This window comes from Heteronotia binoei, chromosome 17 (genome assembly GCF_032191835.1).
Source record: "Heteronotia binoei isolate CCM8104 ecotype False Entrance Well chromosome 17, APGP_CSIRO_Hbin_v1, whole genome shotgun sequence".
Taxonomy (NCBI): domain Eukaryota; kingdom Metazoa; phylum Chordata; class Lepidosauria; order Squamata; family Gekkonidae; genus Heteronotia; species Heteronotia binoei.
The window spans coordinates 47,912,377-47,938,410 of NC_083239.1; the positions used below are offsets into that span (position 1 = coordinate 47,912,377).

Sequence of the window (26,034 nt, forward strand, 5' to 3'; positions counted from 1 at the left end):
TAGCTGGATGATCATGCTGAGGAACCTTGGGGGACATCCTAAACGTTCCAAGATTTGCCACAGGCCTTTCCTGCTAACGGTATCGAAAGCTTTGGTAAGGTCGACAAAAGTCACATACAGACCCTTGTTCTGTTCCCTGCATTTCTCTTGGAGCTGCCTGAGAACAAATACCATGTCGGTGGTGCTCCTGTTAGCTCTGAAGCCGCACTGGCTCTCTGGGAGGAGTTCTTCTGCAATGGTGGGCACCAGTCTGTTCAGGAGTATTCTGGCAAGGATTTTGCCTGCGATGGAGAGCAGGGTTATCCCCCGGTAGTTGGAGCAGTCTGACTTTTCCCCTTTGTTCTTGTATAGGGTGATGATGATTGCATCGCGAAAGTCCTGTGGTAATTTGCCTTGTTCCCAGCAGGTGACAAGTACTTTGTGAAGTGAGCTATGTAGTACTGTGCCCCCATGCTTCCAGATCTCTGGTGGAATTCCATCAACTCCTGCTGCCTTGCCACTTTTCAGTTGCTTGATGGCTTTAACAGTCTCTTCTAGGGTGGGGATCTCATCCAACTCTGTTTTCACCGGCTGAAGTGGGGTGAGGTGGATTGCTGAATCTTGAACTACGCGGTTGGCACTGAAGAGAACCTGAAAATACTCCGACCACCGGTTCAGTATGGATGCCTTGTCTGTGAGGAGCACTTGGCCGTCTGCACTACGCAAGGGACTCTGAGCCTGATATGATGGACCATATACTGCCTTCAGGGCTTCGTAGAACCCTCTTAAATCACCAGTGTCTGCACACAGCTGGGTTCTCTCTGCAAGCTTGGTCCACCACTCGTTCTGAATGTCTCGAAGCTTGCGCTGGAGGTTGCTACATGCAGCGCGAAAGGTTGCTTTTTTCCCAGGACAGGAGGGCTGAGCAAGATGTGCTTGGTAGGCAGATCTCTTTTTTGCCAGTAATTCTTGGATCTCTTGATTGTTCTCATCAAACCAGTCCTTGTTCTTCCTTGTGGAGAACCCGAGGACTTCTTCAGAGATCTGCAGGACGGTAGTTTTTAGGTGTTCCCAGAGTGCTTCTGGAGAAGGGTCTGTGGGGCAACTGAGGTCCTCAATTCTTGACTGGAGTTTTGCCTGGAAGGCAGCTTTAACTTCGGCTGACTGGAGGCTGCCAACCTGAAACTTCCTCCGAGGGATACCTCCTCTCCTGGGTGTGGGTTTAAAGTGAAGACGGAGATTGCAGCGTACAAGACGATGATCCGTATGACATTCTGCGCTGGGCATTACTCGGGTGTGTAAGACATCTCGAAGGTCTCTCTGGCGCACCAGAATGTAGTCGATAAGGTGCCAATGCTTGGACCGTGGGTGCATCCAGGTTGTCTTCAGACTGTTCTTCTGCTGGAAGATAGTGTTGGTGATGGTGAGCTGGTGCTCCATGCAGAATTCTAGCAGGAGGCGCCCGTTGTCATTGCAGTTGCCAATGCCGTGTTTGCCAAGTACTCCTTTCCAGGCTTCCGAGTCTTTACCTACTCTGGCATTGAAGTCGCCAAGGATGATCACCTTGTCCTCTGTAGGGGTCTTCCGTACAAGGTTGCGTAGATCAGCATAGAACTTGTTCTTTTCTGCAGGATCTGCTTGAAGGGTTGGGGCATACACACTGAAGAGTGTTGCATGCTGCTTGTTTTGAAGTGGGAGGCATATACTGTTTACAAAAATAGTTAGAAAATTACAACAGCATTCAACATCTCCACACATTCCTATATACAATATAATAATACGTTTTCCAAAACTGCACCAAAATATTGTTCCATCTGTGGAGTCAATTGTCCCCACAGATATCGATGGAAATGCAGATTTATTGAAGTGGGTGCTCGTAACGGAGAGCCAGTTTGGTGTAGTGGTTAAGTGTGCAGACTCTTATCTGGGAGAACCAGGTTTGATTCCCCACTCCTCCACTTGCACCTGCTGGAATGGCCTTGGGTCAGCCATAGCTCTGGCAGAGTTGTCCTTGAAAGGCCAGCTTCTGTCAGAGCTCTCTCAGCCCCACGCACCTCACAGGGTGTCTGTTGTAGGGGAGGGAGATAAAGGAGATTGTGAGCTGCTCTGAGACTCTTGAGTGGAGGGCGGAATATAAATCCAATGTCGTCGTCTTCTTCTAATAGTGAATGATATAAGCAGGGGTCATTTCATGGAAAAAAGAGGTGCCAGACCTGATTTAGCACAACTCGTTTGCATATGCCACAAACTGCTGACATCCCCAGAAGGTGTACTAAATCATGGCAGCTCAGCAACTGCTTTAAATGCTTCTTGAATCATAATTGTCGTAATAAAACCTTCATACTTCTAAAATGACTTTTATCATATCTGCCCACAGTGGCACGATGAAGACTTCAGTCTGTCTGCTTTACCTGTTTTGGTTATTTCGATACATTTAGAAAGTTTGTCAAATCTTAAGAGTTCAGCGGAATGCTCACAGGTGGTTTGAACAATGGAGCCCAGAAGCACGTAGGGAGGGGAGGAAAGAGAGAAAGAAAGAGCACAATAAAATTTAGAGGTTCCGGAGCCCCACTCCTGTGAGCTTCTGCCCAAAATGAGGCCTGGATAGAAGACATATTGGAATTGTGAGTTTCTTCTAGACCAGGGGTGTCAAACCCATTTGTTATGAGGACCGGATCTGACATAAATGAGACCTTGAGGGGCCAGGCTATGTTGGGTTGGGCCGGGCCATGTGTGTACGTATTTAAGATTAGGTAGCAGAGATATAAACTTTATAAGAAGAAGAAGATATTGGATTTATATCCGCCCTCCACTCCGAAGAGTCTCAGAGCGGCTCACAATCTCCTTTACCTTCCTCCCCCACAACAGACACCCTGTGAGGTGGGTGAGGCTGAGAGGGCTCTCACAGCAGCTGCCCTTTCAAGGACAACCTCTGCCAGAGCTATGGCTGACCCAAGGCCATTCCAGCAGGTGCAAGGGGAGGAGTGGGGAATCAAACCCGGTTCTCCCAGATAAGAGTCCAAACACTTAACCACTATACCAAGAACTATAAAGAACACAGACAAACCCATATATATATAAAGAAAGAAAGAAAGAAAGAAAGAAAGAAAGAAAGAAAGAAAGAAAGAAAGAAAGAAAGAAAGCATCTTCAAGACCCATGAAATATAAAGAAAGCATCTTCAAGACCCATGAGTGCTAACGTTTTAAGCATGTTTTAATTTTTTTATATATATATATATATTTTAAATTAAAACATGCTTAAAACGTTAGCACTCATGGGTCTTGAAGATGCTTTCTTTGTATTTCTCTCATGGAGTCCAGGGAACGGGGCAAAGGAAGGTCTGGCTCTTTCCTTCCTTCCCCAGGGGACTGGGGGGAGGGGGAGGAGCCTCAGCCAATAGGAGGAAGAGAGGCTTGGCTCAGTAGCTCTGCTGTGCAAATGAGAGAGCCTGGCAAAGCAAGCTATTCCTCCCCCCCCCTTCCTCCCCAAGGGAGGAGTCTCAGCCAATGGAGAAAATGGAGGCTTTGCTCTGTAGCTCCTGTGCCATTGAGCAAGCCTTGCAAAGCAAGCTGTGGTGCAGAAGGAAGCAAGATATAGAGGGAAGCAGATGATAGGCAGTCACCCAGGGGGCTGATAGGAGCCCTTCGGGGGCCTGATTCAGCCCCTGAACTGCATGTTTGACACCCCTGTTCTAGACCCCTCCTTGATAAAGATCTTCTTGGAAACAGTTCTACTGAAGCTGGTGTCACTGTTGGAGGAGGCCCGAGGACGAGGATTCTCTCTACCCAGTAAAAATGGAAGTTTGAATGTTATGGGAGGGACGGTGGCTCAGTGGTAGAGCCTCTGCTCGGCACGCAGAAGGTCCCAGGTTCAATCCCCGGCATCTCCCACAAAAAAGGGTCCAGGCAAGTAGGCGTGAAAAACCTCCGCTTGAGACCCTGGAGAGCCGCTGCCAGTCTGAGTAGACAATGCTGACTTTGATGGGCCCAGGAGGGTCTGGTTCAGTAGAAGGCAGCTTCGTACATTCACATGTTACGATCACTTTTGCACGAGCTTTGGTCTTTCAAGTACGGAGTTTGGATTTCAAGAGAATATTTGGGGGGACACTGAATATTGTTTGTATTGTTATGTGTCGTGTGGTTCTTGATTAGTGGCACGATGGTGAGAGGCGGGAGATTCAAGCTTCACAAACAGCACGGTCGTTTGTACGAGAGGGGCAGTTTTGTTTAATCGCGGCGTTGTGTCTGTTTCTAGCCTCCGGGTGGAGCCTGGAGCTGGAGCAAATGGCTGCGTTGGAGGGTGGACCCTACTGAGGCTCCTCCCCTCCCCAAACCGCGTCTTCTTCCGGATCCACCCACAAAGTCTCCAGGTATTTTCCAACACTGATCTAGCAACTCTATCCGGTGCCATTACCAAGAAGATTCATTCCTGAGTGGCCACCAGGGACACCCAAAACAGGGTCTCCAAAGATGACTGTACCACTCAGGTGGGTTTATATCGCAGGGCGGCCAGCCTCCAGGTAGTGGCTGGAGAACTCCCAGTATTGCGACTGGTTAACGGCTTACAGAGATCAGTGCTCTGGGAGAAAAAGGACTGTTTTGGAAGGTGGACTCGACAGCGTTCTACCCCACGGAGGTCCCGCCCCTCCCCAAACCCCGCCCTCCTCAGGCCCCGCCCCTAAAAGCTCCAGGTATTTCCCAACCCGCAGCAGGCAACTCTAGTTCATAAGGGAGTAAGCAGACCTTAAGGGATAGCTGGAGGCAAAAGAACAAGTTCTCTGGTTTACGTTTGCAAGAAAGCATCCCACCCGCTGGTGATTGCACCTTGCAGGGGGCTTTGAAGATCCTCTGCTGCCACGCTGACAAAGAGAGTGTGCTGCAGCAACACACTCCGTCCCTTTTGCAAAGCACAGGGGTGTCAAATATGCCTCCTGGGGGCCGAATCAGGCCCCCAGAAGGCTCCTATCAGCCCCCAAGCAACTGGCTTCATCTGCTCCCTTCTCCCTCTCTCTCACTTCCTTCTGCATAGCTAGCTCAATTGCACAGGAGCTACAGAGCAAAGCCTCTATTTTCTCCATTGGCTGAGGCTCCTTCCTTGGGAAGGAAGGAGGGGGAGCAGAGCTGGCTTTGCCAGGCGCTCTTAATCACACAACAGAGTTGCTGAGCCAAGCCTCTCTTCCTTCTGTTGGCTGAGACTCCTCCCTCTCCTGGTCCCATGAGGAAGGAACGAAAGAGCCAGAACTTTCTTTGCCCAGTTCCCTGGATCCCACGGGAGAGATACAAAGAAAGCACCTTTAAGACCAACGAGTGCTAATGTTTTGAGCAGGCAGGCAGGCAGAGAGAGAGAGAGAGACAGACAGACAGACAGACAGACAGACAGACAGACAGACGGATGGACGGATGGATGGATTCGGTAGCAGATAGATAGATGATGATGGATGGGTGGGCGGATGGACAGATGGACGGATCATCTATCTATCTATCTATCTATCTATCTGCTCAAAACATTAGCACTCGTTGGTCTTAAAGGTGCTTTCTTTGTATCTCTCCCGTGGGATCCAGGGAACTGGGTAAAGAAAGTTCTGGCTCTTTCCTTCCTTCCTCATGGGACCAGGAGAGGGAGGAGTCTCAGCCAATAGAAGGAAGAGAGATCTATATTTGCTACCGAATCTTAAATAGTTACACACATGGCCCAGTCCACCATGGCTCAGGCCGACAAGGTCTCATTTATGACAGATCTGGCCCTCATAACAAATGAGTTTGACACCCCTGCCCTAACGCAGCTGGTTTTCACACTGTTCCCTGATTAGGGTTGCCAGCCTCCAGGTGGAGCCCACAGATCTCCTGGAATCACAACTGGTCTCCAGGCAACAGAGATCAGTTCCCCTGGAGAAAATGGCCGCTTTGGAGGATAGACTCTACAGGAAGATGCCCTGCTGAGGTTTCTCCCCTCCGTAAACCCCGCTCTCCTCAAGTCCACACCTCCCAAATCTCCAGGAGTTGGCAACCCTATTGTAACGCAGTCCAAAAATAATTTTGAAGAAGAAAAGTCATGGCGGCTGTTCGGTTTCCCTGCCGCCCACTGCTGAAGGTGCCGGCCAGCCCCACCTGCAGCAAGCTGGTGTGTTTTTTTTTCGCTCCAACCATGTAGCGTCTGAAGCCAGAAAGAACAGCATCGACTTAGATGTTTAATAATGAAGGGAAGCGGCCTCCTCATCGCCTGCATTAAAAGCCTCCCGGTGTTGATTAAACTTTCCCTCCCGCTGTAGCTTTCCAGCTCTCCCCACCTGTCTGGAACCTCGTCGGCCCCGCCGGGCGCTTTGATAAATGGCTTTTGGAGAGTCGCTCTCATCTCTTGCTAAAACGCTGCCTGGCGCGCTCGCCTGCAGAGACCATCGTAAGAGACAGGACAAAAGGAGGGGGGAAACATAGGCAGCTGGGGGGGGGTTCTTCTCCCTGTTCTCTGCAGAAACATCTGGCAGGGAGGAGAGAATGCTGCTAAGGGACAGTGTTGTCTTGAAGGGGCTGTCTTGGAGCCCCCAAGGAAGTAGAAGGCCCTAGAGGCATCTTTCTGGAACAGAGCTGTAGGGTATCAAAATATCCCCACTGGACCATGGAGTTTTGTGCTGGATCCCTATTTGGGGTGAGGGATGCCAGCCTCCAGGTGGGACCTGGGGACGCCCCAGAATTACAGAGATCAGTGCCCCTGGAGAAAAGGGATGCTTTGGAGCAGGGGTGGGGGGGAGAGCCAGTTTGGTGGAAGGGAGGAAGGAAAGATAGATAGATAGATAGATAGATAGATAGATAGATAGATAGATAGATAGATAGATAGATAGATAGATAGATGATAGATAGATAGATAGATAGATAGATAGATAGATAGATAGATAGATAGATAGATAGATAGATAGATAGATAGATAGATAGATAGATGGATGGATGATGATTGGGTAGGTGGGTGGATGGATAGATAGATAGCTAGATGGACAGATGGATGGGCAGGCGGACAGACAGACAGACATAGATAGATGGAAGATAGATAGATAGATAGATAGATAGATAGATAGATAGATAGATAGATAGACAGACAGACAGACAGACAGACAGACAGACAGACAGACAGACAGACAGATGGGCAGGCGGACAGATAGATAGACAGACAGACAGATGGGCAGGCGGACGGATGGGCAGGCGGACGGATGGATGGATGGACATATAGATAGATAGATAAATGAGAGAGAGAGAGAAAGAGAGAGAGAGATATCTGGGACATGCACACAATTTGGCAGAAACGCAGACACATGCATGTTTCCTAGGCGGGCGAGAAGCTTGGTTCTTCCTCACTAACAATAGGCGCCTAATTTCTAATTGGACCCTCTGCCTTGCTTGTTTCTATTAATGAACTTTGCAGTGCCCTCCTTCCAACAAAGGTTTCCCCGAAATTAGTATCAAGCCCCCTTTTTAACCTTCTTTTTGACATGCCGAGCAGCTTGCACGCTCATCTGCATCGGGTGGCAGGACACGTCCCTTCCCGGCGAGGTTATTTTGAGAATTTTGCAGCTTCCAGGATTCTGTGGGGGAAAGAAATGCTTCTTTTTCTCCAAAAGGCATCAGTTTGCATTGATGGGTTGAGCTCTTGACACAGAGTCTCTCCGCGTAGGACATGTTTTCTGTCACTGATGTGGCGGGCCAAATTCCTGGGCCTTGGGTTTTCTCTTCCTGGGCCCTTTCCTCCATCTCTGCCCCAGGGGCTTGCAAAGCTGGACATGAAATCTTGCCGCGCTACTGGGCGGAAATGGCTTTTGATCAAGCGCACATCTTTGGTGCCAGGAGAGTGAAATGTGGCCAGCTGGTTATTAAGGAAAAAAGTCTCTACCGTTTCCTACCAAAGGAAAACCCCCACCTTCCCTGGAGTGACCTTGTTAAGAGATGTGATTTCTGCAACAAATTACCGGTACTTTCTGCTAGGGTTGCCAAGTCCAATTCAAGAAATATCTGGGGAGTTTGGGGGTGGAGCCAGGAGACTTTGGGGGTGGAGCCAGGAGACTTTGGGGGTGGAACCAGGAGACTTTGGGGGTGGAGCCAGGAGACTTTGGGGGTGGAACCAGGAGACTTTGGGGATGGAACCAGGAGACTTTGGGGGTGGAACCAGGAGACTTTGGGGGTGGAACCAGGAGACTTTGGGGGTGGAACCAGGAGACTTTGGGGGGTGGAACCAGGAGACTTTGGGGGTGGAGCCAGGAGACTTTGGGGGTGGAGCCAGGAGACATTGGGGGTGGAGCCAGGAGACTTTGGGGGTGGAACCAGGAGACTTTGGGGGTGGAACCAGGAGACTTTGGGGGTGGAACCAGGAGACTTTGGGGGTGGAGCCAGGAGACTTTGGGGGTGGAGCCAGGAGACATTGGGGGTGGAGCCAGGAGACTTTGGGGTGGAGCCAGGAGACATTGGGGGTGGAGCCAGGAGACTTTGGGGGTGGAGCCAGGAGACATTGGGGGTGGAGCCAGGAGACTTTGGGGTGGAATCAGGGGACATTGGGGTGGAGCCAGGAGACTTTGGGGGTGGAGCCAGGAGACATTGGGGTGGAGCCAGGAGACTTTGGGGTGGAGCCAGGAGACTTTGGGGGTGGAGCCAGGAGACATCGGGGTGGAGCCAGGGGACTTTGGGGGTGGAGCCAGGAGACTTTGGGGGTGGAGCCAGGAGACATTGGGGGTGGAGCCAGGAGACTTTGGGGTGGAGCCAGGAGACATTGGGGGTGGAGCCAGGAGACTTTGGGGTGGAATCAGGGGACATTGGGGTGGAGCCAGGAGACTTTGGGGGTGGAGCCAGGAGACATTGGGGTGGAGCCAGGAGACTTTGGGGTGGAGCCAGGAGACTTTGGGGGTGGAGCCAGGAGACATCGGGGGTGGAGCCAGGGGACTTTGGGGGGTGGAGCCGGGAGACATTGGGATGGAGCCAGGAGATTTTGGGGGTGGAGCCAGGACACTTTAGGGTGGAGCCAGGAGACATTGGGGTGGAACCAGGGGACATTGGGGGTGCAGCCAGGAGACTTTGGGGTGCAGCCAGGAGACTTTGGGGTGGAGCCAGGAGACATTAGGGGTGGAACCAGGGGACATTGGGGGTGCAGCCAGGAGCAAGGGTGTGACAAGCATCATTGAACTCCAAAGGGAGTTCTGGCCATCACATTTAAAGGGACCGCACACCTTTTCAATGCCTTCCCTCCTTTAGAAATAATAATAATAAATGTTTATACCCCACCCTCCCCGCCAAGGCAGGCTCAGGGCGGCTTACAGGACATGGTACATACCATGATATAATGAAGGATAATGAAGGATAGGGGCACATGGAATTGGATCCCCTGGTCCAATCGTTTTGAAATTCGGAAGGTGTTTTGAGGAGAAGCACCAGATGCTATGCTGCGAATTTGGTGCCTCTACCTCAAAAAACATCCGCCCCTGAGCCGTGGATACCCACGGGTCAATTCTCTATTACACCCTATGGCAGGGGCGACCAACGGTAGCTCTCCAGATTTTTTTTTTGCCTACAACTCCCATCAGCCCCAGCCATTGGCCACGCTGGCTGGGGCTGATGGGAGTTGTAGGCAAAAGAACATCTGGAGAGCTACCGTTGGCCACCCCTGCCCTATGGGAATCAGTCCCCATAGGGAATCGTGGAGTGCCCAGCAGACATTTCCCTCCTCACCCTGCTTCTGAAGACCCTGAAGCGGGGGGGAGGGCTTCCAAACCGGGGAAACCCCTGCCCCCCCTGGGGATTGGCAACCCTAGTTTCTGCCTTAAACTTGCCTCCTTCCAGGGACTGGGGTGGGGGAGAAGTCTTGCCTATTGTTAGGGATGCCAGCCTCCCAGTGGGACCTGGGTATCCCCCAGAATTCCAGCTCATCTCCAGACTGCAGAGATCAGTTTCCCTGGAGAAAAGTGGATGTTTTGGTGGGTGGGTTCCAGTCAGTGCATGACATCCCTGCATAGGATGTAGGGTTGCCAAGTCCAATTCAAGAAATGTCCAGGGAATTATGGGGTGGAGCCAGGAGCAAGGTTGTGACAAGCATCGTTGAATTCCAAAGGGAGTTCTGGCCATCGCATTTAAAAGGACCGCACACCTTTTACATGCCTTTCCTCCATTGGAAATAATGAAGGACAGGGGCACCTTCTTTGGGGGCTCATAGTATCAAATCCCTTGGTCCAATCCTTTTGAAACCTGGAAGGTCTTTTGAGGGGAGCCATCGGATGCTATGTTGCGAATTTGGTGCATCTACCTCAAAAAACAGCCCCCCTCCTCGAGCCCCAGATACCTGTGGATCAATTTTCCATTATTCCCTATGGGAATCGGTCTCCATAGGGAATAATGGGAGTGCCCAGCAGACATTTCCCTCCCCCCGCTTTCTGATGACCCTGAAGTGGGGGGAGGGCCTCCAAAGTGTGGGATCCCCTGCCCCTACCTGGGGATTGGCAACCCTCATAGGATGCAATAAGTGCTTTGGAGGGTGGAGGTCATGGCACTGTGTCCCACTGAGTTTCCTGCCCTCCCCAGGGCTCACCCCCAAATCTCCAGGAATTTCCCAATCCGGAGCTGGCAACCGCTGAGTCCCGCGCAACCCAAACGCTTTCTTGGAGCATCGAAAAAAACCGCCTGGACAAGCCAAGGACTCCTCTCGCTTGTTCTTAATGCGTCTTAATTCTTCAAGGCTAATAACACAACCATTCCCATGTCTCTTTACAGTTACTAAAAACCATTAACCGGGCAGGCCGTTGTGCCGACTCCACAGTTTTCTAGATGACAAAATCCCCAAACGTGGCCTCCGCCGGCCCGGCTGCTACAGCAGCAGAACACAGACGGCCCCGTCAGCAGATTCAGACCAGCACCATTTAAAAAATAAAGACAATTTAAAAATCACATGTCCAGATTCCATTTTATGAACTGCCTGTACTAGCCCTGTACTAGCCCTTGGTTGCCACTAGGGGGTAGCATGTTGGCATGGCTCAAATATGAATGGAACTTTGGGGACTTCAAGGACTTCACAGGGGTTTATCAGGGAACGAGGAATGGAGGGAAGTGAAATTTTATCAGAAGGCAGGGAGATTAGGAAGATGGTAAGATCAGAGAGTCCAATTTACTTTCTCAGTTGCAGGATTTGACACGGAGGCCAGGCAAAGGAACTTTCCATACCCCACCCTGCCTTTGAGAATAACAGACAGTGTGCCCTCTGAGAGAATCCAGCACGCCATAATCAACCAATTTCAGTGGCAGCCCCTACCTTTTCGGTTTGCTGCTTGAAGGGCACTTGGTGTAATTAATAGACTGATCAAAGCCACCAAGTAATACACCGTCTTTCAGTTTGCAAAACTATATTACAAGGCTTGTGTACAACGCATAATAAACGATACAATAATGATAGAGGCCGGCGGTGCTAGGGCCTTTTAAAGTAACAGAAACCCCAAGGGGCCAAAAAAAACCCCCATCCCCAAATGAATAGATACAAGTCCAAACTTGGAAATCGTCCAGCTGAAATCCACAAGGCGGGTGAGGAACGTGGCTTCAACGCAGGCGCTTTCTTAAAAAGACGTCTCTCTAGATTTTGATGACATTTCAATTCCTTCTTCAGTTTAACAGCTCAGTTATTTAGGAACCCTGTTCTACATTCTCTGAAGAGCCCCGTGGCGCAGAGTGTTAAAGCTGCAGTACTGCAGTCCTAAGCTCTCCTCACGACCTGAGTTCGATCCCCGGCGGAAGCTGGGTTTTCAGGTAGCTGGCTCGAGGTTGACTCAGCCTTCCATCCTTCCGAGGTCGGTAAAATGAGTCCCCAGCTTGCTGGGGGGAAAGTGGAGATGACTGGGGAAGGCAAGGGCAAACCACCCCGTAAAAAGTCTGCCGTGAAAACGTTGTGAAAGCAACGTCACCCCAGAGTCGGAAACGACTGGTGCTTGCACAGGGGACCTTTCCTTTCCTTTCCTTCTGCATTCTCTAATCACAGCATTAAGCTCATTTCAGTGTGACCACTGGGCTCTACTTTAAAAGGCCCTAGCACCACCGGCCTCTGTCATTATCGTGTTGTTTGTTATGTGTTGTACACAATCCTTGTTGTAATATACTCTTGCAAACTGAAAGACGGTGTGCTGCTTGGTGGCATTGATCAGCCTACCTTTCTGGCGGCAGCCCCCAGCCTCTGGAATGCTGCCCCTGAACACATCAGGGCCCTGCGGGACTTGCCACAATTCCACAGGGCCTGCAAGACGGAACCGTTTAAACAGGCTTTTAACATCAGATGGGGGGGGGGGGCGACCAGTACCCCATCACCCCATAGCACTGATATCCTAACCCAACCCAACCCAAATAGAAAGGCAATGCACTAAACCACATCCAATAACATCACAGTAAATAGCGCTAATCAAGAACTAATACTAACGCCATCTAGGGATTAGAACTGTGTATGTTTGAGATGTGTTAAGGATTTTATTGTAACGATTTAATTCTATGTTATTTTAGCTGCTGTTAGCCGCCCTAAGCCCATCAGGGGAGGTCGGGATATAAAGACATAAATAAATTTATTGAAAGCAGAGGTGGAGGGGTGTGTGCTCAGATTTCCCTGAATCGGGCTACCAACTTCCATCTGGGGCCTGGAGATCTGCTGGAATGACAATTGGTCTCCAGGAATTTCCCCACCATAGTTGGCAAGAAGAAGATGATGATATTGGATTTATATCCTGCCCTATACTCTGAATCTCAGAGCGATCACAATCTCCTTTACCTTCCCCCCCCCCCCCCGCCGACAACAGACAGCCTGTGAGGTGGGTGGGGCTGAGAGAGCTCTGACAGAAGCTGCCCTTTCAAGGACAACTCTTGCAAGAGCTATGGCTAACCCAAGGCCATTCCAGCAGCTGCAAGTGGAGGAGTGGGGAATCAAACCCGGTTCTCCTAGATAAGAATCCACGCACTTAACCACTACACCAAATTGGCTCCTATATACTTGGGGGGAAAAAATAACCCTGTTCTTGACCACAGGACTAGGGGGAAAAAAGGCCAGTGTTTTTGAGTTAGGGTTGCCAACCTCCAGAGAGTGGCTGGAGATCTAGATGACAACTGATCTCCAGGTGACAGAGACCAGTTCCCCTGGAGAAAACGGCTGTTTCGGAGGGTAGACTCGATAGCATTGTATCCCACTGAGGCCCTGTCCTCTCCTGGCTCCATCCCCAAATCTACAGGAGTTTCCATACACAGTTGGCAACCCTTATGTTGCATGCATACTTGAGAGGAAAATTAATCCTGTTCTCGAGCACAGAACTAGAAAAGCCAGCCTCAGGGCCCACACGATGGACACACAGGACCACCCCCCCCCTCTCATTCATGGAGAGCCAGTTCAATGTAGTGGTTAAGTGCACGGACTCTTATCTGGGAGAACCGGGTTTGATTCCCCACTCCTCCACTTGCACCTGCTGGAATGGCCTTAGGTCAGCTGTAGCTTTGGCAGAGGTTGTCCTTGAAAGGGCAGCTGCTGTAAGAGCCCTCTCAGCTGCACCCACCTCACAGGGTGTCTGTTGTGAGGGGAGAAGATATCGGAGATTGTAAGCCGCTTTGAGTCTCTGAGTCAGAGAGAAGGGCGGCGTATAAATCTGCAGTCTCCTTCCTTCCTTCCTTCCTTCCTTCCTTCCTTCCTTCCTTCCTTCCTTCCTTCCTTCCTTCCTTCCTTCCTTCCAGTGGTTAAGTGCGTGGACTGTTATCTGGGAGAACCAGGTTTGATTCCCCACTCCTCCACTTGCAGCTGCTGGAATGGCCTTGGGTCAGCCATAGCTCTCGTAGGAGTTGTCCTTGAAAGGGCAGCTTCTGGGAGAGCTCTCTCAGCCCAACCCACCATACAGGGTGTCTGTTGTGGGGGAGGAAGGTAAAGGAGATTGTGAGCCGCTCTGAGACTCTTCGGAGTGGAGGGCGGGATATAAATCCACTTTCTTCTCTTCTTCTTCTTCTTCTTCTTCTTCTTCTTCTTCTTCTTCTTCTTCTTCTTCTTCTTCTTCATTCCTTTGCAAAGGAATCTTTCCATCCAGTTTTTCAGGGCAGCAATGCCTCTGGGCATGTTCAGAAAGCCTCGGGTTTCCCAGCTCTAATTGCCAAAGCGAGCTTCCATACTTGGCTCAGGGGCTTTTTTGTACTGCTGCATTTGGATGCATCTCTCTCTCTCTCTATGTTTCTCTCCCTCCTCCCCAATTAAATTAAATGCTAAAACAAAGCTTATTTGGTGGCTTTCTGAGGGCTGAAATTCCCCGGCGGGGACCAGAGCCAAAACTGTTGTCACAATTAGCAGTAATTGGACTGTGTTTCTAGCAAAATCTGCAAGAGAGGAAGGGGGAAACTAACCTTTGGGTCAAAACTGATTGGCAGAAAGTAGCAGCGAGAGGAGATGTTATATTCCCGCAGACAGGAGGGTATCGAACGGGAGATCAGAATAAGAGTCCTCTGGGGCCATCAAGGTGGGAAGGAGTCATGGCTGATAGGAAAAACATCTGCTTGGCATGCAAGAAGGTCTCAGGTTCATTCAAACCCAGCTTCTCCAATCGAAAGGCCCAGGCAGGAGGGGATGGGAAAGACCTCAGCCTGAGACCCTGGAGAGCCTTGAAGTGGGGCTGTAGCTCAGTGGAAGAGTGTCTGCTTGGCATGCAGAAGGTCCCAGGTTCAATCCCTGGCATCTCCAGCTAAAAGGACCAGGCAGGAGGGGATGGGAAAGACCTCAGCCTGAGACCCTGGAGAGCCATGAAGTGGGGCTGTAGACTCAGTGGAAGAGCCTCTGCTTGGCGTGCAGAAAGTCCCAGGTTCAATCCCCGGTATCTCCAGTTAAAAGGACCACGCAGGGGGTGATGGGAAGGACCCAGCCTTGAGACTCTGGAAAGCCATGAAGTGAGGCTGTAGATCAGTGGAAGAGCATCTGCTTGGTAAGCAGAAGGTCCCAGGTTCAGTCCTCAGCATCTCCAGTTAAAAGGACGCAGGCAGGAGGGGATGGGAAAGATCTCAGCTTGAGACCCTGGAGAGCCAGGAAGTGGGGCTGTGGCTCAGTGGTAGAGCATCTGCTTGGCATGCAGAAGGTCCCAAGTTCAATCCCCGGCATCGACAGTTAAAAGGACCCTGCAGAGCCGCTGCCCGTCTGAGCAGACAATAGCAATCTTGATGGACCAAGAGTCTGATTCAAGAGGCAGCTTCGTGTGCAATTAGGGCTTCATTTCCATGAGTTGCTGCCCCACGCCAGCTGCTTGAGACAAGTTTTCACCCTTGCAAGACCTGAATTCAAGTCCTGCCACAGACTCACGTCACACTCTTGATTAAAACCCAGTCGATGTAAAGCGAACGGGGCAGTCGAGTCTTGCTATGGAAGAACAGACTGTATGTGGACAAGCGCATTTTGGCGCATGCTCTCCTACTTAAAAAAAACCAAACCCCAACACAAGTAAAAATCTAGCCCAGTCTGGGGATTTATCTTCCAGAGGTGCTGCATTTTTAAAAAATTTGGGGAGGGTTTTGTTTTAAAGGCAGAGTATTCAAAACTGACCCTCCCCACCAGAAGCGGAACAGTTTGCTTGTACAACTACATGCACTTTCATCCTCTCCAGTTTGGTGTAGTGGTTAAGTGTGTGGACTCTTATCTGGGGAGAACCGGGTTTGATTCCCCACTCCTCCACTTGCAGCTGCTGGAATGGCCTTGGGTCAGCCATAGCTCTGGCAGGACTTGTCCTTGAAAGGGCAGCTTCTGGGAGAGCTCCCTCAGCCCCAAACACCTCACAGGGGGTCTGTTGTGGGGGGAGAAGATACAGGAGATTGTAAGCCGCTCTGAGTCTCTGATTCAGAGTGATGGATGGGATATAGATCTGCAGTCTTCTTCTTCTTCTTCTTCTCTACTTTCTTTTTTCCCATTCTCTTTTTTTAATGAAACTTAAAAAAAAACGATATACAATTTTGTGAATCTTTGACTCCTCTACGGAATCTACAGAAGAAGCACATCCTGTCTTAAGTAAAAAACGTATCAATTTAGAGAGACAGCAAGATCCGTTTTCCTGGGCTTCGTTACAACAGTCCCACGGGAACCGCCACGTTAATTAAGAGTACAAATCGCTCGTTGCCTCTGCAGAGAATGCAGGTTCCAGAAACTCTCGAGAGGCGAAAGAAAGGAAAGGGGAATTATGCGGCAAGTGAAAACGTCCTATAAAGATGACAACTGACCCGGTAAGATTTCCCTTCTGCTCCCTTCAGGTCTCAAAGAATGTTTGCTCAGGAAAGAATTGGAGGGGGGGGGGGGGAGTTACACTTTGCATTAACACAGCCAGGGGTTCACGATTCGCTGGGGGAAAGAATCAGAATAGAGAACGGACAAAGAGAGCCTATGCTTGGGTCAAAATTAAATCAAAAGAACTTCCAGCTCAATATTAGGAAGAACTTCCTGACAGTGGCTTCTCCATGGAACAGGCTTCCTCGGGAGGTGGTGGGCTCTCCTTCCTTGGAGGTTTTTCAGCAGAGGCCAGAGGGCCATGTGACAGCGATGAAGAACCTGTGAATTTAGGGGGAAGTGTTTGAGAGTTTCCTGGGTTGTGCAGGAAACAAATTTCCATTTCTCCTGTTGCCCCGGCTCTCCTTTTCCGTAATTGTTGTGTATGTGGACTATTGTTGTGTATTATTATCAGTGTTCCTGACTGGCTCATTGGAGAGCCAGTTTGGTGTAACGGTTAAGTGTGCAGGCTCTTATCTGGGAGAACTGGGTTTGATTCCCCCACTCCTCCACTTGCAGCTGCTGGAATGGGCTTGGGTCAGCCATAGCTCTGGCAGAGGTTGTCCTTGAAAGGGCAGACTCTTATCTGGGAGAACCGGGTTTGATTCCCCACTCCTCCACCTACACCTGCTGGAATGGCCTTGGGTCAGCCATAGCTCTGGCAGAGGTTGTCCTTGAAAGGGCAGACTCTTATCTGGGAGAACCGGGTTTGATTCCCCACTCCTCCACTTGCAGCTGCTGGAATGGCCTTGGGTCAGCCATAGCTCTGGCAGAGGTTGTCCTTGAAAGGGCAGCTGCAGGGAGAGCTCTCTTAGCCCCACCCACCTCACAGGGTGTCTGTTGTGGGGGGGAGAAGATATAGGAGATTGTGAGCCCCTCTGAGTCTCGGATTCAGAGAGAAGGGCGGGGTATAAATCTGCAGTCATCGTCTTCTTCTTCTTGACTGAGCTTGGAGACTCAGGAACAACGGGCAGTAGGATCCAAATCCCTGCTGTCCTGCTCCAATCACAGACCCCGTGCTGGTTTGAATGATCCAATGGCGTCCCAGCATGGGAACCTTCAAGTGTATATAGTTGGCCGCATTGGCCCAGTTCTTCCGTCTAGAGTTCAGCTGTTACTATGCTGTACTGAAGAGAGCTACGCTCACAACAACCGCGTCTCCTCCTTGTATCGAACCCACCATATTATAGTTAAGTTAGTTGACCTTTCTTCCCAGAAGTTTCAGTGTTGGTAGACATTCCGTGGCTTCACAGGGCCGGAAGCCCAGTTTCCTCTCATTCCCTCTCTCCTACGTGCGCTGGCAGAGGTAACCGGGAGAGGGAAGGAGGAACACAAGGAATCCACGTCTCCATCAAAAATCAATACAGCTCCGAAACGTTAGTCACAGCTGCGGCGACAGCTTACGTAATAAATAAAGCAGACGCCCCATCGGCAGGGAGCAGCTGAAGTGACCTGTGTGGCGCAGACGGCAGGAGGAATCTGAATTTGTGGTGGGAAAGTAGGTCAAGGCGGAGGATTAGGAAGTCCGGCCCTGCCCAGAGGAAAGAAACAAAAAAAAGGGAGTGGAAGAGAAAGGGCTTGAAGAGGGAGAATGGAGGTGGGGGCTGAAACAGCCTCCAGTTTGGTGTCGTGGTTAAGTGTGCGGACTCTTATCTGGGAGAACCAGGTTTGATTCCCCCCTCCTCCACTTGCACCTGCTGGAATGGCCTTGGGTTAGCCATAGCTCCGGCAGAGGTTGTCCTTGAAAGGGCAGACTCTTATCTGGGAGAACTGGGTTTGATTCTCCCATTCCTCCACTTGCAGCTACTGGAATGGCCTTGGGTCAGCCATAGCTCTGGCAAAGGTTGTCCTTGAAAGGGCAGACTCTTATGTGGGAGAACCGGGTTTGATTCCCCCACTCCTCCACTTGCAGCTGCTGGAATGGCCTTGGTTCAGCCATGGCTCTGGCAGAGGTTGTCCTTGAAAGGGCAGACTCTTATCTGGGAGAACCGGGTTTGATTTCCCCACTCCTCCACCTGCAGCTGCTGGAATGGCCTTGGGTCAGCCATAGCTCTGGCAAAGGTTGTCCTTGAAAGGGCAGACTCTTATGTGGGAGAACCGGGTTTGATTCCCCCACTCCTCCACTTGCAGCTGCTGGAATGGCCTTGGTTCAGCCATGGCTCTGGCAGAGGTTGTCCTTGAAAGGGCAGACTCTTATCTGGGAGAACCGGGTTTGATTCCCCCACTCCTCCACTTGCAGCTGCTGGCATGGCCTTGGGTGAGCCATAGCTCTGGCAGAGGTTGTCCTTGAAAGGGCAATTGCTGCAAGAGCCCTCTCAGCCCCACTCATCTCACAGGGTGCCTGTTGTGGGGGGAGAAGATGTAGGAGATTGTAAGCCGCTGTGATTCAGAGAGAATGGCGGGGTATAAATCTGCAGTCTTCTTCTTCTTCCTCAGTTGTTCCACCCCACTTTTATCAATTCCTGATTTAAGTTGGTCAGCCTCCAGATTGACAAGTGATGTACAGATGACCAAGGGTCGTTTTGTAGAAAAATAGGTGGCGGAGCTCATTAGCATATGCTGCCCCTCCCACCAGCCAAAAGCAACCCGATGCAAGAAAGGAGAGCCCCAGGCGAGCGAGGCCTGCTTGGGCTGGGCTAGAGATCCAGCCAGCCCGAGCAGGCCTCGCTCACCTGGGACTCTCCTTGGCTGCGCCCCCACTCTCCAAAATCCAGCAAGCCACCCGCCACCCAAAATCACATAAGAAGTGGAGAAAGGGAGGCGTGGGCTTCTCCAGGGGTTAATGAGGGCTGCTGGGGGTGTGGCAAAGCCCCTGGTGGCTGGCTGGCTGCCCGCTCTCCTAATCCAGGGATTGTTATGCAGCTGCACCTACTATTCAGTGGACAAGGTAGATGGGGGAGGAGGGGAGCATAAGAAAGGTTCAGGAGCTGCACTCCTGTGAGCTCCTGCTGAATCTGAGGCCTGCAGGTGACTAAGATCAATTCCCCTGGAGGAAACAGCTGCTTTGGAGTCTATGGCAGCTGCTGAAGTTCCTCCCCTCCTCAAACTCCACCCACCTCAGGCTCCACCCACCTCAGGCTCCACCCCCCAAGATCTTCAGGAATTTCCCAAACTGGAGCTGGCGTGCCTAGTGGTGATAGCAACTTTGGAATACTCATGGCTTTTTTGGGTAGCAGGAACTCCTTTGCATATTAGGCCACGCACCCCTGATGTAGCCAATCCCCCTGCAGCTGACAGTAGGCCCTATAAGAAGAGCCCTGGAAGCTCTTGGAGGATTGGTGACATCAAAGGGGTGTGGCCTAATATCCAAAGGAGTTCCTGCTATTAAAAAAGCCCTGGGGATCCTTCATGCAGACTGGTCAATCAGCCCAGTTTCCAGCATCACAGTTACGAGGGGTGAAATCTGAAGCTCCGAGCACCAGTGATTTTTTTTTTTTTAGACCAGTGGCTGTTTCTCAGCCATTCAGAGAAAACCAGACCAGCCTACCTTGAAGGGTTGTTGTGACGATTACTCCCATGGGGAATAGCTTCAACCTTCTGAAGTGCAATTCTTTATCTCTGTTGGCATTCATTGGTCCTCTGAAACAGGGGTCTCGAACTCATTTGTTCTGAGGGCCGGATCTGACATAAATGAGATCTTGAAGGGCCGGGTCATGTTGGGTTGGGCCGAGCCATGCTGGGCAGGGCCGTGTGTGTCCCTATTCAAGATTAGGTAGCAGAGATATAAATTTTTATAAAGAACACAGACAAACCCAAATATATATATTTTTGAAAAACTTAAAACATGCTTAAAATGTTAGCATTCATGGGTCTTGAAGATGCTTTGTTTGTATTTCTCCCATGGGGTCCAGGGAACGGGGCAAAGGAAGCTCTGCCTCTTTCCTTCCCTCCTCCGGGGACTGGGGGGGGGAAGCCTCAGCCAATAGAAGGAAGAGAGGCTTGGCTCAGTAACTCTGCTGTGCAATTGAGAGACCCTGGCAAAGCAAGTTATTCCTCCCCCCTTCCTCCCCAAGGGAGGAGCCTCAGCCAATGGAGAAAATGGAGGTTTTGCTCTGTAGCTCCTGTGCAATGGAGCAAGCCTTGCAAAACAAGCTGTGATGCAGAAGAAAGCAAGAGAGAGGGAGAAGGAAGCAGATGATAGATAGCCAGTTGCCCGGGGGCCTGATAGGAGCCCTCCTGGGGCCTGATTCGGCCCCTGAACTGCATGTTCGACACCCCTGGTCTAAGACCTTGCTGGGCATTTGTGGTGACGGAAACTGGGATGGGGAGAGGGATATCACTTCTGCACCGTGAATGTTAAGGAAAGGGGTCTTATTGATGAGGATCCGAAGTGGAAATGTTGAGTCGGGTTGGGAGAAAGCACCTTAGCAGAGACACATAGGAGGGCAATTATCCACCCACCAGGGGTCACTGCGTAGAAAAAGAGGTGCCGGAGCTCATTAGCACAACTCATTTGCATCTGCCACCCACTCCTGACATTACCGGAAGGTGTGCTGAATTATATCCGCTCAGCATCTACCTTAAAACACTTCTTGAAATCTTTAATCTCGACAATGTTGGTGCTGGCTCGGAAAATTGCTGGAGATTTGGAGGGGGTGTAAGAGCCTAGAGAGGAGGTTGGGGGCAGGAGGGGCTTCAGTGGGGTCTAATGGCCACCCTCCAAAGTGGCCATTTTTCTCCAGGGAAACTGCTCTCTGTTGCCTGGAGACCAGTTGCACTACCAGGATATGGCCAGGCCCTGCCTGGAGGTTACAGCCAATGAGAGAAGTCAGAAGAAGAAGAAGAAATTGCATTTATATCCCACCCTTTACTCTGAATCTCAGAGCGGTCACAATCTCCTTGACCTTCCTCCTCCACAACAGACAACACGACAATGAGGTGGGTGGGGCTGAGAGAGCCCTCCCGAAAGCTGCCCTTTCAAAGACAACTCCTGTGAGAGCTATGGCTGACCCAAGGCCATTCCAGCAGCTGCAACTGGAGGAGTGGGGAATCAAACCCGGTTCTTCCAGACAAGAGTCTGCCCTTTCAAGGACAACCTCTGCAAGAGCTATGGCTGACCCAAGGCCACTCCAGCAGCTGCAAGTGGAGGAGTGGGGAATCAAACCCAGTTCTTCCAGACAAGAGTCTGCCCTTTCAAGGACCACCTCTGCCAGAGCTATGGCTGACCCAAGGCCATTCCAGCAGCTGCAAGTGGAGGAGTGGGGAATCAAACCCGGTTCTTCCAGACAAGAGTCTGCCCTTTCAAGGACCACCTCTGCCAGAGCTATGGCTGACCCAAGGCCATCCCAGCAGCTGCAAGTGGAGGAGTGGGGAATCAAACCCGGTTCTTCCAGACAAGAGTCTGCCCTTTCAAGGACAACCTCTGCAAGAGCTATGGCTGACCCAAGGCCACTCCAGCAGCTGCAAGTGGAGGAGTGGGGAATCAAACCCGGTTCTTCTGACAAGAGTCCGCACACTTAACCACTACACCAAACTGAAGCCACTAATACGAACCAAAGCAGTTACTGTGACAAATTACGAATAACTACTTGGAGCCTGGCGAGCAAATTGCGGAGACTTTTGAGGCTCAGCTTAAATTGCTTAAGACCTGGAGACTTTGATCCCAAGTCTGGATTGTGGATAATCCTTTTCCTGAAGAAATATAAATGAAACAGACGTATCAAGCCGACTGTCTGTCGTGAGGGATTTACACCCTTTTGGCGTGGAAGAATTGAAGTGAGGAGAGTTAGTTCCACAATGGAAAAATATTTCTTCTCTACCAGGGACTATGGAACATTATATATTTTTGTAATTCTTGAATTAGTGGACACATTATTGACAACTGCGAGACAATACCACAGCGGAGCATCTCCACTTCGGTTTCGTATTGTGACTCAGTATCACTTCTATAAAGTATTGCACGATAAGAAGGTCTTCATAATTTGTCGTTAAAAACAACCCCTTCGGTTCATTCTAGTACCCGCCTGGAGGTTGGCAACTTGACAGCCAGCCCACCCCTTTCGGCATCAAAATTACACCAGCCATCGAAAGCAGCAACCCCCATCCGCTCCTGTTTCCACCGATTCCCCCTCTCCACCTTTCCCGTGATAAATGTCTCAAAATCCCCCCCCCCGCCCTTAATTCCAAACATATTTATTCACGAGTGTAATCTGTTAAGGAGAAGAATGCTTTTCATTGCCCTATATTAATTCACACACACACACACACACACCCTACACATACACTTGAAGTCCCTATTTCTGTCCACACACCCCCTCCCGCCCCCTTTTCCTTCTCTGCCAGCCCTTGGATAGCACATTTGCAAGCAGACCAGAGAATCGGGCGAAGGGGAAGCCTGCCTCTTGCCTTGCTCCGCAAACAGCGAAGGAATCCACCAGAGAGGGAAAACTGCCAGCGATTCTGCCCTCCCCTTCATTGTCCTCCTCCGCCCCCCCAGCACGGGGGTGGGTGGGGGCGAAGGAGAGAAGGAGGGGGCTCCACTCATGCCGCCACCGCATCTTGGCAGATTCTCCAAGCAGCTATAGAGTCTGGGAGCCGCGGAGGCACCTTGGTATAGCAAAGGCAGAGTCTTGACCCACACGGCTGGGCTCCCCGCTTCTCCCCGTCTGCAACGGATCATCGTTCACAGCTCGAGCCTAGAGGAGACCTCCCCCGCTCTTTGTTACCCCTGCGGGGGGCACCGTGCCCACCCCAAGGGGACTCCAGGGGCAATTGCTGAAGAAGCCCGGGCAGAGACGTCGCCGGGACGGAGATGACCACGCTCTCTCCAAAGATGCGATCCGGGGTGGTCCAGAGGGCGGTGAACAGGTGCATGCCAAGGAGACGCCAGCTGTGAACGGTAAGAGACACTCTTCTAGACGTTGCCAGACCAAACACCTTTCCTGCTCCTCGGAATGGGCTCGCCTCAAAAAGTGGCCCCCGGTGTCGGATTAAACCCTGCGGAGGCCCCTGGGCGGTTGAAATCTTGGGGGGCCCACTCGCAAATTATCGCCGCGTTGGAGCACCCCGCCCGTGGCCCCCGCTGCTACCTGCAAGTCCCCAGATAGGGCCCCCCCCACAAAGTGGTCACCAACCACAATGCATAGCCCTTGAACTTCAAGGCCAGTTCATCAACCACCCCCCTCTGAAATTATTATTCCGGAATGCTGATTCTCCCCCCCCACACACACACACACATCAGGTTGTGTCCCAGAGATTCTTTGACATTTTGGTTCTGCCCAACTCCCAGCTCTTGGTCCTGTTCAGACAAAACAAAGTTTTTAATGTTGGAAAGATCTCCGGGTGGCCATCTAAACTAGGGGGGTGCAGTTAACGAGACAACGGATTTCCTTAAATCTGCCGTTAGGGCTACGCCAACAAAGCCCGCAGACAGTCCCAATTAGGCAGGGCCGGATTAACAATTAGGCAAAGTAGGCACTGGCCTATGGGCCCCCATGCCTTTAGGGGTCCTGGGCCGGCATCCCCCCCCACCCCCCTCCTGCTTGCAGCCCTCGCAGCCTGCACATGCAGCCAGCAACTGAACTGCTCTTTGCCCGACTTGCCTGGTGCAGCTGATGCTGGCGTTTTCCGCCCAGTTTGCCTCTCTCTGCCTCTCCCCCGCAGCTTTGTCAGAGGGGCTTTGGAGAAGGGGCCTGCAGGCTGCAGCGGGGGCCATGGGAGGTGGGGTGGGCAATCAGACTCTGAGATAATTTGCCAGAGGGCCCCCAAGATTTTGACTCCCTAGGGGCCTCCGTGGGGTTTAATCCGGCACTTAGGGACCAAAGCCAGGGTTTGGAGATGCCAGAGACCCAAATACCACAGAGTACCAGGGACAGCAGAGAGGAGGCTTCTAAAGCTTCTCTCTTATTTTGGCACCTTCCGGAATGCCCAGTTTAGACCCCTTCGGAATGCCCAGTTTGAACCCAGGATGGGGTCATCGGTACCCCTAGCCTGCCCACAGGATAGGCAGGGACAGTAGTAGAGCATCTGCTTGGCAGGCGAAAGGTCCCAGGTTCAAACCCCAGCATCTCCAGTTAAAAGGACTAGGCAGGAGGCGATGGAAAAGACCTCAGCCTGAGACCCTGGAGAGCCAGGAAGTGGGGCTGTAGCTCAGTGGTAGAGCATCTGCTCAGCATGCAGAAGGTCCCAGGTTCAATCCCCGGCATCTCAAGTTAAAAGGACTAGGCAGGAGGCGATGGGAAAGACCTCAGCCTGAGACCCTGGAGAGCCATGAGGTGGGGCTGTAGCTCAGTGGTACAGCATCTGCTCAGCATGCAGAACATCCCAGGTTCAATCCCAGGCATCTCCAGTTAAAAGAACCAGGCAGGAGGTGATGGGAAAGACCTCAGCTTGGGACCCTGGAGAGCCATGGTGGGGCTGTGGTTCAGTGAAAGAGCTTCTGCTTGGCATATAGAAGGTCCCAGGTTCAATCCCTGGCATCTCCAGTTAAAAAGACCAGACAGGAGGTGATGGGAAAGACATCAGCCTGAGACCCTGGAAAGCCTTGAAGTTGGGCTGTGGCTCAGTGAAAGAGCTTCTGTTTGGTGTGCGGAAGGTCCCAGGTTCAATCCCCAGCATCTCCAGTTAAAAGGACCAGGCAGGAGGTGATGGGAAAGACTCCACCTGAGACCCTGGAGAGCCACGGAGTGAGGCTGTAGCTCAGTGGTAGAGCCTCTGCTTGGCGTGCAGAAGTTCCCAGGTTCAATTCCTGGCATCTCCAACTAAAAAGAGTCCAGGCAAATAGGCGTGAAAAACCTCAGCTTGAGACCCTGGAGAGCTGCTGCCAGTCTGAGTAGACAAGACTGACTTTGATGGACCCAGGGTCTGATTCAGTAGAAGGCAGCTTCGTATATTCATATGTTCACAATATCTTCAGAAGGGAAGGAAGGTGAAGCACCAACATTGGGGGGGGGGGGGGTCTCAAAGGGAAGGAATAAAGGGTCAATCTCTTATTGCTACAGGAGGAAACAGGAGGTAGCCCGGGGCATGCGTTTTAGAGTGCCCAACTCCACTTGGTCATGGGGTACCCCATCTTTCTGTGGCTCCCTTGCCTGTGGTCTGTTATCTCCCGTCCTCACTGTCTCCAAATAGCTCCCCCTTCCCGGCGATATGGTAGGCGGTGGTCCCAGCTTCCCCCAGCAGGTGTGTGGGTTGCAGTGGAAGGCTATTTTCTTCTATTTTCCGGGGGGGGGGGGGGGAGAGAGCAACGCAGAGTAGAAAACAACAAGCGAGAGGGAAAGAAAAAAAATCAATGTACCCCTGGAGACTGCTGGGAATTAACACCTTAGGTGGGAGGGGGAGGAAAAAAACCCATTTCTGCAGCTCATAGGAAGGAGCAGTTGTGTGGACTTGGGAGGGGGTCTCCTTCCTTCCAGTGCCGGATGAAACCCCGCGGAGGCCCCTAGGGAGTCGAAATCTTGGGGGGCCCCTTGCAAATTATCCCCGAGTTGGAGCACCTGCCCCACCCCCGTGCCCCCCCTGCAGCCTGCAGGCCCCTTCTCCAAAGCTGTGGGGGAGAGGCAGAGAGAGGCAAACTTGGTAACAACGCCACCAGCAGCCACACAAGGCAAGTCGGGCAAAGAGCGGCTCCGTGGCTGGCTTTGCGCACAGGCTCCAAGGGCTGCATGCAGGTGGGAAACAGTGGGGGAAAGCTGGCGTGGGGCCCCTAAAGGCAAGGGAGCCCCTAGGTCAATGCCTACTTGGCCTCATTGTTAATCCAGCCCTGTCTCCTTCCCCCTCCACCCTTTATACTCTTGGGAGAAAAGGAGGGAGACACCCCAAGAAGGACTGGTGGATAAAGAGGGATGAAAGACGCAGCGTTG

The 26,034-nt window shown here is 51.5% G+C and overlaps 1 protein-coding gene and 1 non-coding gene across 2 annotated transcripts in view; both read left to right on the forward strand.

Annotated features, from left to right (window-relative positions):
• Positions 1-1,078: 1,078 nt before the first annotated feature.
• TMEM91 (transmembrane protein 91) overlaps positions 1,079-26,034 on the forward strand; it is a 135,993-nt gene continuing 111,037 nt past the window's right edge. The window contains exon 1 of the mRNA XM_060257616.1: positions 1,079-1,089. The gene's annotated coding sequence lies outside the window, so the exon portion shown is untranslated. The remainder of the gene's footprint in view (positions 1,090-26,034) is intronic.
• Positions 24,311-24,383, forward strand: TRNAA-AGC (transfer RNA alanine (anticodon AGC)). The gene has a single exon. It is a non-coding gene; the product is annotated as a tRNA-Ala (tRNA).